At 43.2% G+C, this 18,535-nt stretch overlaps 1 protein-coding gene across 3 annotated transcripts in view; it reads left to right on the top strand.

The window, feature by feature from the left end:
* Positions 1 to 18,535, top strand: part of ZMAT4 (zinc finger matrin-type 4) — a 326,969-nt gene that overhangs the window by 26,145 nt on the left and 282,289 nt on the right. Inside the window, exons 2-3 of one of the 3 annotated variants that reach the window (XM_058525274.1) lie at positions 12,644 to 12,749; positions 12,995 to 13,157. The exons of 1 other annotated variant lie outside the window; for it this stretch is intronic. The gene's annotated coding sequence lies outside the window, so the exon portion shown is untranslated. Of the gene's footprint in view, positions 1 to 12,643; positions 12,750 to 12,950; positions 13,158 to 18,535 lie in introns of those variants that run through there. One more of the 3 variants, XM_058525275.1, reaches the window with a different exon arrangement.

The following is an 18,535-nucleotide window of genomic DNA, read 5'->3' as shown; positions in this document are numbered from 1 at the left end:
CCCTGAAGAGAGGCCTCCCTGCTGAGTGTGCATGTGCGTGTGAGCATGTACCCGCGCGAGCATGGTGGCGGTGATGGGGAGTGGAGAGGCTGTGGAAGCAGCGGCTCAGTGAGTGGGATTCCAGAGGTCTTAGAAGTCCCCTCTACTTTCAAGGAGGAGCCTCCCCCCTTGGGCTGACTGCTGCAGCCACCAGACTTCCCAAATTTGCCCCAGTTGACCCTGATTTCAAATATCCTATTCTGCTTGGCAATCACGTCATGTGTTTTTCCCTGAAAGCCCAAATTTGAGATGAATTTCTTTCACTTTAGGCTTAAATCTGAGCTGAAAAACACATATATTTAGGAGTGGTAACTCATGAGTCCTTATCAATTTAGGCCCGGGCAGGAGGCAGTTTATCAAATCCTTTCCTGAGAGCACTTTTTAAAATGGAGGAGGGAACTGGGCCACCCACGGAAGGGCAGGCTTCCGTTGCAGAGGAAGAAGAGGGCTAAATGGAAACTGGTGTGGGTGTAGAAGATGGATTAGTCCACATCTCAGCATTGTCTGGGGCTGGCTGGCAGGTCATATTCATATTCATCCTTGGGAAGACCCAGTTTACTACTGGCCATGTTGTCATTCAGCGCCCATGTCCTGGTCGGGAGTCTTTTTTTCACGTCTTTTTTCTGACACCCTCTTGCTTCCACTCCTCCCAAACCTTCTCTGTAGCTCCATGGAGGTTTTGAGAATTTCCTGTCCATTGCAACTTGAGGCTTTTGGTACTTCTGGATACAAAGTTGAAGAAATATAGTAATTTTCTGTGTTGCTGCCAGTTAACTCTAATTGTGTTTTTACTCTGGTAGAAGAGGGAGGAGTAGGTGCTTCAAGAAATTCCTTCTCTTTTTCATCCTCTTTACCTGCCCTATGTCACCCCTAAGCAAATTGTGTAGTAACTATTGTAAAATAGAAATTCTTGCCTGGCGTCTGGGTGGGGCAGTAAGACGTAAGCTCCATCCTCACCTGGCAGTGAAGACATCATCTGCATCCTTTGAAGCCTCCCCATTCCCCTGGGGCTGGAGAACGTTTCAAGGAAACTGTCTCATTCACCAGCCACCCTCCCTGGAAGGTCATGGAGAGGTCGTGGGGCTTGCCGTACAAATAGGGGAGCTGTGAAGAGAGGGAAGGGTGGCACACAGATCCAGATAACTATACGAAATGGGCAGATGGCCCAGCAAACAGAAGCCCCTCCTCAGAGAGAGTGTCTCTTAAGACTGTGGTTTGCTCTACAGTCCTCTTCCTTAGATTGGAAAGAAAATCTCTGCTTTATTTGCAAGACCACAATTTAAACTCATTTCTGCCATTAATTTTTAAGGTCCACAGTTGTAAAGTTGGCCTTACTTAATCAATCAGCACATTCATTCAGTTACTCAACAATTATTTTTTTCAGCATCTCTTCTGTGCCCGGTGTTTGACAGACAAATATGTGCCAGAAGTGTCCTGTAGCTCTAAGAATCCATCCTCAGTCTGGGGGGAGGACATATGACATGTAAAGAAGGATAATACGAGGGGGTTGTATAATAAAAGGAAGTCTTTAGTAGCACAGGAAAGACAGGAGTGAAATAAATAATTAACTTCTAGGCAAGGATCATCTTCCCTTCCAGAATTAACAGGGCTTACTTTTTATCTTGTGTGAAGATTGGAAAGATCCTCAAAGATGGTGGTGATTAGGGAATGAGGTCAATGAGGAAGAGCAAATGGGCCTGCGCTGTCTCAGCCACAAGAGAAGGTGGGAGGTGTCCTGCTAATGGCTGTCAGGGGTGTGGAGGTGTTCTTCAGTAAGACGTTGTGCATTATTCTTCAGTTTGCTTAAGAATAAGACCATCAGCAATAGCCTTGGTTTTTTATTATCTACCACATGCCAGATTATATGAGGAATTTTATGCACATTATTTGCTCACGTTTTTCATTACTGAGGGAAACCACGTGGTGGTTACTGTCCTGGGCACCGAGGTGACTAAGACAAAGTCCTTGCCATAGTAGAGCTTGGAGATCACCTCATTTTGTTCTTATACTAACCCTGGGAGGTATATATTTTTATTCTTCTTTCATAGAGAATGAAATTGAGACTAAAAGAAGTTACGTAGTTTAGCCAAATTCAGGCAAAGTAATTGGCAGGCTGGAAGTTTAGGTCCAAGTCTGCCTAACACCACAGCCCAATATTAATCTCCTTCCCCACAGGCAAAAAAATATCCTAGATCTCAGTACAAAAACAATAGACACCAGTCAATTGGTAAATATTTATTGGGAGGCTTATATACACTCAACTAACAGCATATTGTGTAAGACAGTGGTGTTATGCAGACCGAATGTGTTGTAGTTTCAGAAGAGGAGGAGAATTTCTTGGCGAAGATGAAGGTTGAACCGGATCTTCTAGAAGCATGGCTAGTATTTGGCTAAAGGCAGGGCTTTCCAGTGAAAGGCAATAACGCAACGTGATTGAGTAGAGGTGGGAACAAGCAGGAGACATGTGAGGTGGGACGAAGTGAAGAACTGTGTCTAAACCAGAGGATTTGGGGCGGGGGGTGCAGCGGTAAATGGGATTAGACACATAGAGCAAAGCCCGTCTTGCAGGACTCTGAGGTCAGGAAGGGGAGCTTCGGTCTGGTGTGATAGGTAAAACTGCAGACTTGTAAAGAGGGCAGGTCCATTAGAATGATGGAGTTTGAAGTCTTGAATCTGGATGTCCTTGAGTGGATTTGACAGGCAGAGCCTGAAGTCAGGGAGGCTGGCTGGGGTACCTGCTTTTGGTGGCAGTGGGGAGGGATGGACAGACGTTTCTCAAAAGCTTATTAAGGTAAGCATTACGCTTGAGAGCTCACCTAGTCAACCTTAGGAGCAGGAGGGATTTGTGATGACCTTTGCTTGAAGATGGAGGTGGGAGGCACAAGTCACATGACCTTGGACTCTCTTCTGCCTTAGTAATTCTAACCCAAACATTTTCTTTCCTTCTGCTTTGTTGTCCTGGCCCTTGTTGAGCCCTCATGATGCCCAAGTGCAGTCTGTGATGAGTGGGCTTTCCTGACCCTGGTCCCAGGGCAGGGAGGTGTTGTGTCCTCAGAAAACCAGAGAGTAATCCCTCAGACAGTGCAGGCCAGGCGATGTGCCAGGCTTCCTTCTTTGCCTGTGTTCTGTAGCCTAGCCTAGGTGCTCTTGCAGGCAGAGTCTGAGAGCTACCAGATCGTGCAGGCATAGAAGAGGAAGACTTGCTCTCCTCACGGAGGTTTCCAAACTGCTGGGGCCCACCATCGTTTGCCCACTGGTCTCCTGAAATCCCAGGGTCCTCTTGATTTTGTCTAATTTTCTTACTTTAAATACAAGAAATTTAAAACTGTAAACTTAATGGGATTAAATTTTTTATATGAATGTATTTGCAGATTGGAACAAATCATTTGTTCATTCTTCATTCAAAAACTATATTGCTGTATTATTATATATATTATACAAATATGTTAATAATTTATTTGTGCTAGCCTCTGGGGTACAGCCGAGGACAGTAATCCATGCTCTCACAGAGCTTACAGTCTGCTAGGTGGAGACAAACAAGAGAAATAAATAGGCAAATTCTATAGTAGTTTATAAGATAGAAAGTTGGGGGTGGAAAAATATAACAAGGTAAGAAGGATTGGGAGTGCTGGGGGAAGGGCAGCAGGAGAGGGCTGGAATTCTACATACATTAAAGTCCTACGTGATCTGAGTTCAGACCGGAGTAATCCAGGTTGGTTTCTATCTATTCAATACTTCTCCCAGTACGAAAGGAAAAGAGAAATAAGGCCCACTTCACAAAAGCGCCTTCAAACCAATAGATGATATAATCTCAATCTAATTAATTTATACACAACATTGCCCTAGACCAGGGCCACGTTAGGATGGCAGAGCCCGGCAATTGCATAAAACTTAAACCTTTATAACCAGAGGTTCAACTCCTCTTCCTAACAACATGTTCACAATTAACATTCTCCTCCTAGTTATCCCAATCCTACTCGCCGTAGCATTCCTCACACTAGTTGAACGGAAAGTACTAGGCTACATACAACTTCGAAAAGGACCAAACATTGTAGGCCCCTATGGCCTACTCCAGCCAATTGCCGACGCAATCAAACTGTTCACCAAAGAACCACTACAACCATCAACATCATCAACAACCATATTTATCATCGCCCCAATCTTAGCTCTAACCCTAGCCCTAACAATATGAATTCCATTACCAATACCATACCCCCTAATCAACATAAACCTAGGAATCCTGTTCATACTTGCCATATGAAGCCTAGCCGTCTACTCCATCCTATGGTCAGGGTGGGCTTCAAACTCAAAATACGCACTAATTGGAGCCCTACGAGCAGTAGCCCAAACAATCTCATACGAAGTAACTCTAGCAATTATCCTTCTCTCCGTACTACTAATAAATGGGTCATTTACACTATCCACACTAATCACCACCCAAGAACACCTATGACTAATCTTTCCATCATGACCACTAACTATAATATGATTTATCTCAACACTAGCAGAAACCAACCGAGCTCCCTTCGACCTAACAGAAGGAGAATCAGAATTAGTATCTGGCTTCAATGTCGAATACGCAGCCGGCCCATTCGCCCTGTTTTTTATAGCAGAATACGCAAACATTATTATAATAAACGCCTTCACTACCATCCTATTTCTAGGAGCATTTCACAGCCCCTACATATCAGAACTATACACAATCAACTTCACCACTAAAACCCTACTACTAACCACATCCTTTCTATGAATCCGAGCATCCTACCCACGATTCCGATACGATCAACTCATACACCTTCTATGAAAAAATTTCCTACCCCTCACTCTAGCACTATGCATATGACATGTATCACTACCAATCACAACATCAAGCATCCCCCCACAAACATAAGAAATATGTCTGATAAAAGAATTACTTTGATAGAGTAAACAATAGAGGTTCAAGTCCTCTTATTTCTAGAACCATAGGAATTGAACCTACTCTTAAGAACTCAAAAATCTCCGTGCTACCAAAATACACCACATTCTACAAGTAAGGTCAGCTAAACAAGCTATCGGGCCCATACCCCGAAAATGTTGGATTATACCCTTCCCGTACTAATAAACCCAATTGTTTTCTCAACCATCTTAACAACCGCCATCCTAGGGACTATAGTTGTAATAACAAGCTCACACTGATTAATAATCTGAATCGGCTTCGAAATAAACCTATTAGCCATCATCCCCATCCTAATAAAAAAATTTAACCCACGAGCCATAGAAGCAGCAACCAAATACTTCCTAACACAAACCACCGCATCAATACTCCTCATAATAGCAATCATCATCAACCTTATATTCTCAGGCCAATGGACGATCACAAAAATCTTCAACCCAACAGCATCTATCATTATAACATCCGCTCTCATCATAAAACTCGGACTTTCCCCATTCCACTTCTGAGTGCCCGAAGTTACCCAAGGCATTTCACTAATATCTGGCCTAATTCTGCTCACATGACAAAAACTAGCACCAATATCAGTCCTATACCAAATCGCACCTTCCATTAACCCAGATATACTAATGACTACGGCCCTCCTATCCATCCTAGTAGGAGGGTGAGGGATGGTTAGGTGATGTGGAACAAAGACTCAGAAGAGGTGAGAGAGTGAGCCGTGTGAGGAAGAGCCTTCCAGGTGGTGGAAGCAGCAAGTGCAGAGGCCCTGAGGTGGCGCGTGCCTGGCAGGTTAGAGAAGCAGTCAGGAGGCCCGTGTGGCTGGAGGTAAGGAGCGAGGGTAGAGCAGTATGTGGTTCCGACAAAGAGGCCAAGAGGGAGAGGAGTGAAGACCATGCAGATCATGTGAGGCTCTGCAACCACCGTAAGGACTTCGGCTTTTACTCTGAGAGGAGTGAGAAGCCATTGGGGAGGCCTGAGCAGAGGAGTCACAGGATCTGACTTATGTTTATTGGGATCAAATAGGGAGCAAGAGAGGACACGGAGGGACCAAGGAGGAGACCATTGTAATAATGTAGGTGAGAGGCAATGGTGCCTTCTGACAGCGTAGCTGTAGCCATGGTGAAGAGCTGGATAGATTTTGAAGTGAGAGTAGGAAAAGAGAAGAAGAGGTAAGGATGACTTTGTTAGAACATCTGTTGCAAACCAGCGCTTGCAAACCGCACTCACTTGGTGGGTAGTCATGGGGCTTACTGTGCCCCGAGGGTGCTGCCTAAATGCAGACCAGGGGAAAAAAGTATAACACTGTCTCTCCATTTGTGCGCTCTGTGTGTGTGTATAAATGTGTGCATGTGTGCATACACCCATAAGCATGTATGTGTGTCTGTGCGTGCACCCGTATGCACGTATGTGCGTGTGTGCATGTACCCATTTGCATGTGCGTGCTTGTGTATGCGTATGTGGTACCTTTCCTGTTGGATACCCACACCCACAGCACTGAATCCATTAACTGAGGCCGTTATCTCTGGACTCCCCAGGCTCTTGCCAGCTACTTAGACATCGGGGAGAAGCAAAAACTCCCCCTTGCCACGGGAAGAGCGTTTTGGTTGCACATTTTGCAGGTGTTGCCCTCCTCTTAATTATCCGTCCACTTCCTTTCCCAACCCTCTTTTTTTTGCAAGTTATAAAAAAAAAAACATAAAACAGCCAGATGTGAGCCCAGTCTCATCAGTAATCCATAAAACACCAAGCATACCCCACTCATCACTCATGCTTTATGAAAAGTTAAAATTAAATCAGGGCCGCGTTATTAAGCTAAGTGATTTTTGCTGGATTCAGATGAATTCCTGTGTGTGCCACATCGTTGGTTAGAAGTGTGCCTGGGGTGCCAGTGGGCTCAGAATGCACATCCACCAGCTATTAGTGGAAATGGATCTGCTTGCAATGGGGCACTTGAGGTTTCTCAGCCCTAGGACACCAGCACTGTGTGCAGAACCCTCATGCCCACAGCCCTGGATCCTCTGGTGCCCACCAACCCTTAAAACAGGAAGGGGAGACAGGACAAAGGCAAAGGAAAGCAGCAGAGGCCATACCTGTGCAATGATGGATTCAATTTCCAGAGGGAGAGTGAAGGGGGTCACCTTCTTTCTAGGGGCCCTAGAAGGTCAGAGCCAACAGTACTATATTCTGAGAATGCCGTGTCCTGGGGATGCTGTGACACAGAATTGTTGATCCATGCTTTCAGCCACGAGACATTTGGGAACACCAAGCTGGTTTGGAGCTTGGTATATCCGAGGTAGCTCCTGGAGCTGAGGCTTTATGATACCCATTCATTTGCTTCCTGGCTTTCTTTCTTTTTGAGAAGCTGGAAAGTGAGTTGGTTTGGCATTCTAAAATCTAAAAATTTGTTGGGAAAATCAGATGGGTGTCCAGCAAATGGTAGGAGAAGGAAGGGCATGTTTTAGGGCTCAAATTTTTGCATTCTGCCTGGTGCAGTGAAAACAGCATTAAGATGGAGTCAGAAAGTCTGGGTTCAAAGTCTCTGCTTTATAAACTGAGGCTGTGGGACTTTAGGTGACTAACTTTCTAAGTTCCAGTTTCCTTCTTAGTTCCAGGAAAATAAGCATGATGTAATCCTCCTGGGCCTGTTGTTGGGGAGAGATGAACCGTGTATTTAAATCATCCAGCTGGGAGTTCAGCATGGAAAAGAGGCTGGGTCAATGCTCACTGCTCATCCTTTGTGGACCTGGGAGGAGAGAGGCTTGGGGTCACTGGGCTGCCCTGGGGGCTGAATTCCCGTCCTGCCTGGAAGGCCGCTCTGCCACTAGGCTGTCCAGTTCCCCTCAGCTCCAGACAGGCGCAGCTCTCCTCCAGCTCCAACGACAATGCAGGATGAACTGTGTGAAGATTTTGTCTGAGGGGGATGTTTTCTGAGGGATGTCAGTCTTGGTATGTAGGCACGTTTGACTCTGCATTCACGACTTCCTTTTTGTCTTGGACTTTGTAGCGCAAATCATTGTGTGAAGCTCTGAAGTGAGAAAAAGTGGCATTTGTCACTCTTGCTATGCATCGTTGAGAACTTGTGAATTCAGCAAAAGGTTGATTCTTTCAGCCCTTGCCTTTGCATAGAGATATCCACACACAAAAGTGACATTTTTAAGGGAATCTTGCATCAAAATTTGCCAATACGATTGAATTTCACATTTGTGCCTGACCCTGTTCAGAATTCATTCAGTAAAATTCCGTGCTGTGTGCAATGTCATTCTTTTATTTAAAGAACTGACTTCCTAAATACAGGAAGAATTTCAATAAGAGTTTCAATAAAAGTGCTCAGGATTTTATATTTTTAGGAACTCAGTACTCCATAAATATTGGAATTTCATATCATCCAAATCAGCTTCAGTGCATTTTAAATTTTTGATATGTTGTGACATATAGTTCAGTTTTTGAGAAATATAATTTGGTAGACTTTTTACAGCCATCTCCTACCATGCTAGAGGCTGTCTCTATATTTGCTCAAGTTCAACTTATACCATCATAGTGCATAAAAATACCAGTCACTTGGGCAAGTCACGACCCCACTATAGTCACAGAAATAAATAATTTAGAATTGAAACACTGCACCGCCTGTGTGACCTGAGTTCATGACATCCTCACCAGCTCATGGCTGCCATGAACTGTGGCAGGTACCCAGACCACAAAGGGTGAACGTGACGCTTGACCTCTTTTGTCCTTGCCACTAAGATTCCTCAGCCATCGTCTCAGCCATCAGAACCACCCTTTCCCGAGTATGGGGAGGACTTGAGGTGTGCCATCATGGCCACCCATTCCAGGGCCACCTTGCCTGACACCCCACCATTAGAGATTAATTTTTCTCTATTTGTCTCTAACTTCTTTTGAAATACCAACACTTTCATGTATGTAAGGTTTTAGTGATGTATTTGATCTGTGGGCATATATCCAGTTTAGAAAGGAGAGAAGGGGAAATTTTCAAAGGGAAAATGAACCTCAACATAGGCCATTTTCTTCTGATTTTCAGGACACTGGTGGCTGGGCAAATTCCTTTCTGTCCAGGGTGAAGTGGGCCAGATTTCCTGGGTCTGGGACAACACAACTAGTTTATTTCATCCCAGCAAAAGTCAGTTGCATTCATTTATTGGGAAAGGAATTCAGAAGGTCATTTAATCAATACACTCAATTCCATGCAGTGCATGAACATTGCTTGGTACCATCTGTATGTTGGACATTGTGCAAGGCACAAGATATAAAGATGAATAAAATATGGATAAAAATATATTCCCATTTTCTAGGACTTTATTCTCTAATTGCTGAGCAAGTAATAATTATGATAACTATTTTTATACAGATAAATGCAATAAAAATGTAACTCTGTGTGTGTGTAATCTTTAAATGAATATTAGATCATGTGTGTTGGTGATTGGTAACTTTGCTTTGGTTTCTGACATAAGTGAATGATTTTCACATGGTCTTCTAATTGATCTCTCATAAAAGTATACTATTCCAATAGATTTTGGGGGGAATTTTATCTATTCCCCTGCTTCAGTGATTGTTACTATATGGATTTTTCTTGTATCTATATCTCCAGTCTAGTTCTTGCTCTGAGTTGCTTTGCTCTGGTATATTCAGTTACCCACTGGGCATTTCTACTTGTAAGCTCCATAGGGACTTGAAACTTAGCCAGTTGTAAAGTGAATCCATCGCCTACATCCCGCTCACAGCCTTACCTTCCTCCTCCTCCTGGGTTGTTCTCTGCCACAGTGAATGGCACCACCATTCAAGCCAAATGCCAGGGCATAATTCTTGACTATTTCTTTTCCTTCAACTGCTTCTTTCAAAGGATCCTCGACATATGCAGATTCTACTTCCTACTAATTTCTTTTGTGCCTCTATTTTCCGCAAATTCTTTTCCAATTTTAGAGCAGCCCACCGTGCTCTTTCACGTGGTTTATACATTGCAGTCCCCATCAGTTTTCCCACTTCCAGTCTTGGTTCTTTCTAAACATTGTCCACACTGCAGTAAGAGCAATACAAATGTGATTACCTCACTTGCCTACTTAAGGTTCTTCCAAGGTCCACAGTGTCCTGTGATGGAGTCCAAACTCTTTCCTAAGGCGTACATGGCACTGTCTGGTTTGTTCACTGCTTTCTTTTCCAGATTCATCTCTTGCAACTATCTTTGCCCCCAAATGATCTCTGGATCACCTAAATGGCTTCTCTTCCTTGAATGCATCATCTGTTTCCAACCCTCATCCTTCGCACAGCCTAGTCTTTCTGCCAAGGACAGTCTTCTCAGTCCTAATTCATCCAAGACATACATGCAGAGCACTTGACATGTGCCAGGTCCTGGACTGAGTACTGTAAGCAAAATAAACATGGTCCCTGCCCTCATAGGGTTTTGAACTAGTTGAGGTGGCCAATATTAAATATGAATATGTAAATGCAAACAGTGATAAGTACAGGAAGGAACAGGGATTATAAGAGAGTGTGGAAAGGGCCTAATTTAGACTGAGAGGAGTGGTCAGGAGGACTTCCTTGAGGCAATGAGGAGACCTGAGACCTGCTCCTCTTTGGGGTCTTTCTCCAACCGCTTCCTCCAGGAAGCTTGTCCTGGCCTTCCCAATTGTGGGTCTAATGGCCTTGTTAGGGCTCACATGGCACCATACCCTTCTGTGTTAGATTTTTTAGTCCTGTTATATTGCAATCACCCCTCCATATCCGTACTGTAAGCTCCATGAGGGCAGGGTCAGAGCCTGGTTTGCTATATCTCCGATTTCAAACACACAAGTAGTTGCTCATGAATATCTGTTGATGGTTTTGGGTAAAGTTAGAAGCTCTTCCCAGTAATATGAGAGACACTGTAGTAAGTGGTCTGTATTCTCTGCCAAATTGTCCATGGGCTGAAAAGATTCAGGAGCCATTATTCTAATGTCCAAGGTGGCCAGTGCACATCTCATGGTCACTGTCAACCATGGCTCTTCATAAAGCTTCATGTGTGGCCCCAGAAGCAAGCAGAAAGAGATATCCCCGTTGTCCAAAGTAAGAATGTCACAATGAAAAGAAATATATCCTTTGAAAGAACCTAAGATGATGATAGATATTGTAATAAGTGAAAATATGTCTGTTCTAATCAGTAAGTTACTTATGCCTGTAAATTCTGGGGGGCAGAGTGTGACAATGACCCTGGTGAATACTGGCTCATGTCTGGGTTCAGTTTGGCTGCCACTCCTCTGATGGATGCCCTGCGTCACCTCAGGCTGGTATTAAAACCATGCCAATGGTCATTTTCTTTTTGATTGGAAGATCTCTGGGAAAAAGGCTTCTGTGGCAGGGGGCGTTACCAAACACTGTGAATGAGCAAATAATATTATCCATATTTTCAGATGTGGGAACTGAGGCTGAAACAATCCATGACTTGCCCCAGGCACAGATCCCAGAGCTTGATTAGTCCTTGATCCATCGGGCTACAAAGTCCTTCTCCTTTTGCTTTATCACATAGAATTTTGTTAACTTCTCAGTAAATAGATTAACAACCTCTTCCTTCAGACTAACCCCCACATCTTTTTCTGTATTTTAAACTTGTTTGAGTAGTAAGGCGGAAAAGCAGATCTGGGAGATGTTGAATAAGGAGCTTGTGTGACATCACTACATTGAAATATGAAATGCTGTGGTCCCTCCTACCCTCTTACTCTCCTCAACCCTCGTCACTTAACTTGGTTCATAGTTATACAGAAGCTTGGTTACACTGCAGGGTAACTTACAGGCCCCACCACTGCAAGTGCAGTTGGTGCATCTCTCAGGTGAACACATGGCATTTGCTTTGACACCCAATTGGATGTGTGTAGACTGGTAGCAGAGTTACTGTGTCTTACCTTGAGCTTCTGCTCTTAATCAGAGTTATTTTGCTATGTTCAAAGCTCACTGAAGGCAATAGCTGGGCCTATAATTCTCCTTGTCTGTCAATTAACTCAGAATCCTTAAGATATATGTGTGTGTGTTTCTAGCCCCTCCAACTGCCTCTGTCAGGGATTTTAGGAGATTGAAGATTTGGGTTTCCGTGCATGTACTGCTTTTGGGGAAAGGAAGGAGTGGAGAGGAAAAAGAAGGAGCATGACTTTTCTTTCTGTAGATATGTGTCACTGGTTAAGCCTCTTCCTCCTCTGATGAGAGTTGGGGGCAACTATTCCCGTCAGGGAGAGCCCCCTGGATGGCTCCCGGCAGCTTCTGAGGCAGGAGGGCAGCAGGGTGGCCTTGAAGGCAGGCATGTGACTTCACCAGGTATTTTGCATAAATCTAATTTCCCTGGAAAACACAATCCTTCTGGAGTTGCTGAGGTCAGACACAGCAAGGCAGGCACCAGCAGCCCTGGCCCAGCTGGGGAGGAAAATACATGGTGTTTATTCAGTGGTTAAGGGCAATTACAAAGGCTTTCTTTGGACCTCAGGAGCCCCCCTCTAGCCTCCACCCCCCAATTTAGTTAGGTGCAAGCACAATGCCTCTAAGTGATAGGAGGATGCCGGGACACCACACGCTTTACCGTGGATCATAACACGGCTGTCCCGCAGGGCCACCTGTTGTCTCAGAGGGCAGTAACTGGCCAAGACCTGTGTGCAGTGAGCGTGGACAGCTTTCACGTGTTGGTCTTGTTGACAGGGAGGACAACGGCAGGCAGACGAACGTGGTGGACAAGGGCAGAAGAGGAGCTGTGAGGAGAAGGAATTTCTAATGAGGGGAGTTTGCTGGTACCTTGAAAACTGAGGTGAACTCTTCACGGGTGGAGTGGATAATGTGAGCTGAGGGGTATGGGAAACGCTTCTGATAGCACCTCTGCTGCTGGCCTTTCATGGAGCCCAAAATCTTCCAATTAGTCTTCCTCTGGGTCAAGGCACTGAATGTCTCTGAGACCCACAGAAATGAAGCCATCTTCCCAGGCAGAGGTAACATTGACCTGTCACCATTCATGAATGCTTCCATACATTTGCTTATTAAATCTGTCAATCTTAGGATCCAGAGGGAAGAGAAAAATCGCCACCTGATCTCAATGCCAAGGCAGCACCCAGTGACGGAGGGTCTGTTCTGCCCGAGACCTTGTACTAAGGAGACTTCAGGGAGCTTATGATCTGCTAGATGGCAAAAGACAAAAAGCAACTATTTCAAAGTATAAAGAGTAAGTTTCAAAGGAGGGGAAAATGAGCACCATCTCTCCCCCTCATCAGTTTCCCTGTGTCCTTAGTGGAAGATTTCTTCTTCCTGTCATGCAGTTGAACTCTTGAGTCACCTTTGACTTTCCCTTTCCCCAGGTTCCTCATGTGAAAAAATCATTGAAGCATATTTTGAAGGATACAGGAAGATGCATAGATCTTAAGTGTGGAGTTCAGTGAGTTTTGACAAATGTTTACGTTGTGCAACTCTCACCCCAAAAAACATATACAGCCTGACTATCACCCCTGAACATTTGCTCCTGGCCCTCTCTAGTGAATAACTCCCCCTCCCAAGAGGCAGCCGTTGTTCTGATTTCTCTCATGTAGAGTAGTATTGCCGGTTCTTGAACTTCATATACATTGAATCATATGTTATGTACTCTTTTATGCCTAGCTCCTTTTGCTTCACATATTTTTTGAGATTGTTCCTTATATTGGTAGTGCATTTAATTGTGTTCTATTGTATGAATATACCAAGATTTCATTGTCCATTTTCCTGTTGATGGGCGTATGAAATATTTTCAGTTTTTCACTTTTTTGAGCAAAGTTATTATGTATTTTCTTACATGCATCTTTTTGGGAATATATACTTTCATTTCTCTTGGGTAATATCTAGGAATGAAATAGTTGGGTCATAGAGTAGGTGTATATTTCATGTTAACAAAAATTGCTAAACAGTTTTCCAAAGTGGTTGTGCCATTTTACACGCCCACCAGCAATGCGTGAGAGTTCAAAGGACTCTGTCTCCTCCCAACATTTGGTATTGTCAGCCTTTTCAATTGTAATCATTTTAGTGGATGTGTAGTGGAATCTCATGGTGGTTCCTCACATAAAGTTAACCATCAAGTCCCAGTGAATCCTTTCTTGATGTTGTCTCTTAGATGCGCTTTTTTATTTCGTTTTTTCTGTTTTTAATAGTCATAGCCCAGTCTTGACCAGCTCTCACCTGAACTAAGCTGTGATTTCTTCACTTGCCTCCCTCCCTCCAGGCAACCAGGCTGCTGGTATTGCCCTGCTGGCTTCCTGATCACTTAGTCCTTTGCTGCTGAAAACCTTTAATGACTAACACTGAAACGGAGTCCTCAAACTTTCAATTAATTATGATTGTAACGGAGACCTCTTTCTTCAGAGCAGAGCTCGTCGGGTGGAAGGGAGATGAGAACCTGCTTATTCATCATTCCCATTAGTCCTCCTTGTACAACTGCAGCCCGTGAGGCTCCTTTGTGAATTCCTGTGCTCTTTGGGGTGTACGTTGGAAACCACCAACTGACCAGACCCTCCCCAACCTGGCTCCTGTCCACATCTAGAGCACAATTTCCACACCTCCCTTACATTCCCTTCCAGCCATATATTAGTGCTTACAGTCTTCTGCATGCAAAATGCTGTTCCAAGCTTTAAGGCCTCTGCTTATGCTGTTCCCTGTCCTTGGAAAGTGCTTCTCTGCCCATCTCCCATGTCTGCCTGGGGAAATATGACACCCTTTGTGCCAAGATGCTCAAGCATCCATCCTTCTTGAGGTCTTCAGGGTTGATGTTTCCCCACTTTGTGCTACCACCTTCTCTTGTACATACTCTACTGGGCTGCAGTAGTCTTAATCATCTTTGTTTCCCCAGTGCTCAGCAGTCCGACATTCAATTTCCTCTACATTATGGTCCAACCTACTTTTCTTACATTATCTTCTCTAATTTCTGTGCTTTAACCTTCCACTCCTGCCAGAGTGGTGCACACACTATACTGTACAAGCCTCTCTCTCTATGCCTTGCCTATAATGTCTTCCCTCACCTGGAATACCCTCTTCTCTTTGTCTTCTTTCTCTAATCCTTCCCACCTTGTATTGCCTTCTCAATTCTGCTTTCTTCATAAGCCATCCCAGGACACCAAATCTAGCAGTGACTCTTTCTCCTCTGAATTATACTTAGCATTTCTAAATTCCTTCATTACTCATCATATCCTTCTTAAGGGCCCAACATCTATTTAAAAAATGATTTGAGACAAATACAAATGAAGAGATAGTAACAGCATGATTTAGACTTGGTTGTATCCCCCTCCCTTTCCCACATAGCCTGTGTGGACTAAGACTCATTGGGGCTCATGCACTATTCAGAGGATGGGGGTCTTGTGGGAGGGATAACTAGGTGGCACCCCCCTTTAAAAAGTGGTGGTGAGCATCATGATGGCACCAAAACCTGGAAGGATAGAGCTATCCATGTTTGTGGTGAATAGACCTGAAAGACAAGTTTTGCTGTTATCAGTATTTGTCATTGGTAAATTCTGTTTGGGAAAATGCTCCAACCTCTATGAGAATTGGTTCTGACCACCTCAAGTGATTGGCTCTGTGGTGGAGGGCTGTGTTTCCCTACCTCTACCGAGCCTGTGGGTTTGTTGGGGGAGAAACAGTTTTTATCTCCACTGAAGGTGTCTCTGGCTCTTTGGTTGGAATCATCTGAGCCTAGCAACTGAGTGCCTGGGGATTTTGAGTCATTTGGCATCAGGGCCATCAAAGCAGCCAGCAGAAAAGCCCATAACCACCTCTGATGAGCTCTAGTGGGCTCCATTAGGATTCAGGACATCCTGGCTCTGCAGGGTAAAACACCACAGCTTGTCATAAAAATAATGCAGGCTCAGACGGCTTCTGGTTTGGACAAACCATTTACAAAGAGCCTAAGTTAAGTGGGCAGGTGGCCAATTTTTGAAGTCTAGTGTCATTTGCAATGAACACAAACAGCGGGGGATGGAGGAAAACCGTGAATGCCACTGTGTTCAAATTAGCTGTGGGAGTTTCAGATCTCGCTGGTGCACAGTGTTCATCTGGTGTAAACTTCATCTCAAAAATGCCTTACCTGTCTTTGGGTTTTCCTCTTCCATTAAACCACCTTTATGTTTTTTTCCCCCAATAATTAGCCCTTTTGGAGTATCCCATAGTATTTCTTTTTTCTTCTTACTCTCACCTGAAGGTAGAAATTGACCACCACTGGAATCTGGTCACGGTCTTTTGCCTTCCTCCTCTGTACTGCTTTAACTTCCAGAAACCATTTTCACACATCCTGCTGCCGTCCCTCCTCCCTGCCTGCTAGCTCCAGCGCCACCTGCAGTGTTTGGGCTGAGGCCGTGGTCTTCAGAATCTACCATAGGTTGATTGCTAGGAGTGAGGTGGGAGGAGAAATTCAGAAGCCTGAGCTAACTCTGCCAAAGGACTGACCTTCTGGAATCCTTACCTACCAATCCACCTACATCCACAGCCTGCATCGTCTTAGCACTTTGAATTCTCATTGTAATCTCTATTTTGTTGTTACTGACGTCCCTTTATATTGTTCAGGGTTCTTTTATTTATCTGTTCTTTACATAGCTATATTTTAAACTCCTAGGGAAGGGACTTTTTATTTCTTTTGTGCTGTTTTAACCTCAATATCTCCAGGAATTTAGAACTGGATCTACATACAGTTGGTGCTCAATAAATGTTTGACAGATGTTCAAAAAATGTAGTCTGAAGACTAGTGGGGATTTCCTAAGACCCTTGCAGGAAGGCTGTGAGGTCAAAATTATTTTCATAATAATATTAAGGTATTATTTGCCTTTTCTACCGTGTTGCAACTTGGACTGATGGGCAAAAGCAAAGATGGGTAAAACTGCTGGCGCCTTAGCCCGAATCAAGGCAGTGGCACCACATTGTGTTAGAAGTCAGTGCCCCGGCCACACAGTGGTAGTAAAACAAAAACAAAAACTGCCAGTTTCACTTAAGAATGTCCTAATTTAAGTTTTAGAAATTATTAATTGTAGTAAACGTCAACCCTTGAGTACACCTTTTTTAACGTCCTGTGTGATAAAGTGGGAGTGACGCAGAAAGGACTTCTGTGTCACACCAAAGTGCAGAGGTGCCTTGAGGAAAAGTGCTTGTGCGAGTGTTTGAGTTATGAACTGACGTAGAGCTTTTTTCATGGAACACCATTTTTATTTGAAAAACTGGTTGGTAGTCAAACTGTAACTATTCAGATTTAAATATTTGGGAGATGTTTTCTTAAAATTGAATGAAATGAGCCTGCCATTTCAAGAAATACAACTGACTGTGTTTTTCGCCAATGATAAAATTCAAGCATTCAAGCGAACATTCAAATTTTGGAAAATTTCTATCTATCACAATAAACTTGACAGCTTCCCAAACCTTAAAGACTTTTCTGATGAGATGGTTGATATTAATGAATGTTCTTTTTTTGATATTGTATCATGAAATTTGCCAACATTTGGAAGATCTATATAACTTAGTGAACTGTTTTCCAAATAATAAAATCATTGATGAGTAAAAGATCCATCCAAAATAAGTTAAACCAAGATAAACCAGCAAAGTTTAACATAACAGTACAAAAAGTTCACTGATATAGTGTCATATTTCACATTGCAACTGACCCTTGAGAAGCTACCTCTTGTCAAATTTAGGTGTAATATCAAAGAAAAAATATCCATAATTATCTGATAAAGCTGTTAAATCTTCCCTTTTCCAACTACATATCTGTGTAAACTGGATTTTCCTCACATATTTCAACTAAAGCAGCACATCAAACAGGTTGAATGCAGACGCAGATACTAGAATCCAGCTCTCTCAAGAGATCTTGCAAAGAGATTTGCAAAAATGTAAAACAGTACCACTCTTCACACAAATTTTTTAAATACAGTTTTTAAAAATAAACCTTTATGTTAAAATAATTTTACATTTATAGAAAAGTTCCAAACATAGTACAAAGAGTTTCTATATACTCTTCATTCAATTTTCCTGAATGTTAACATCTTACATCACCATGGTATAACTGCCAAAACTGAGAAATTAACATTGGTACACAACTATTAACTAAACTATAGACTTCATTTGGATTTTGCCAGTTTTCCCGTTAATGTCCTTTTTGCATTCCAGAATCCAGTCTAGGATACCACATTGCATTTAGAATATAGTTAATTTCATATAAATATGTATGTGACTATGTAATGGTTTATTATTGTTATTTTAAAATGAATTTATAAATAAATATTTTTAAAATTTATCAGTTTACATTTCTAACACAATAAATACTGATAGATATGACCCACATAAACAAAAGCCCTTTTGGATTCTCAACAATTTTTAGGTGTGTAAAGGGGTCCTGAGAACAAATATTTGAGAACTGCTGGCCTAGAACATTCTGTAAGAAGAGAATATTTGTATTTGCAAACTGCTAGCCTGTAAGGGTAAGGTGAGGGTTTACGTAATGTCTCTGGAGAGTTGTTCCCTCCCCTCCCCCACTGTGATCTCTAAATATACATCCATGAGTGAGCAAAACAAACTCAGTGAGAAAGAAGCTGGCTACTGGAGACAGCG

Source organism: Diceros bicornis, chromosome 29 (assembly GCF_020826845.1).
Source record: "Diceros bicornis minor isolate mBicDic1 chromosome 29, mDicBic1.mat.cur, whole genome shotgun sequence".
Classification (NCBI taxonomy): Eukaryota; Metazoa; Chordata; class Mammalia; order Perissodactyla; family Rhinocerotidae; genus Diceros; species Diceros bicornis.
The sequence above is the reverse complement of the archived record's forward strand: the minus strand, read 5'-3'. Positions and strand labels throughout refer to the sequence as shown.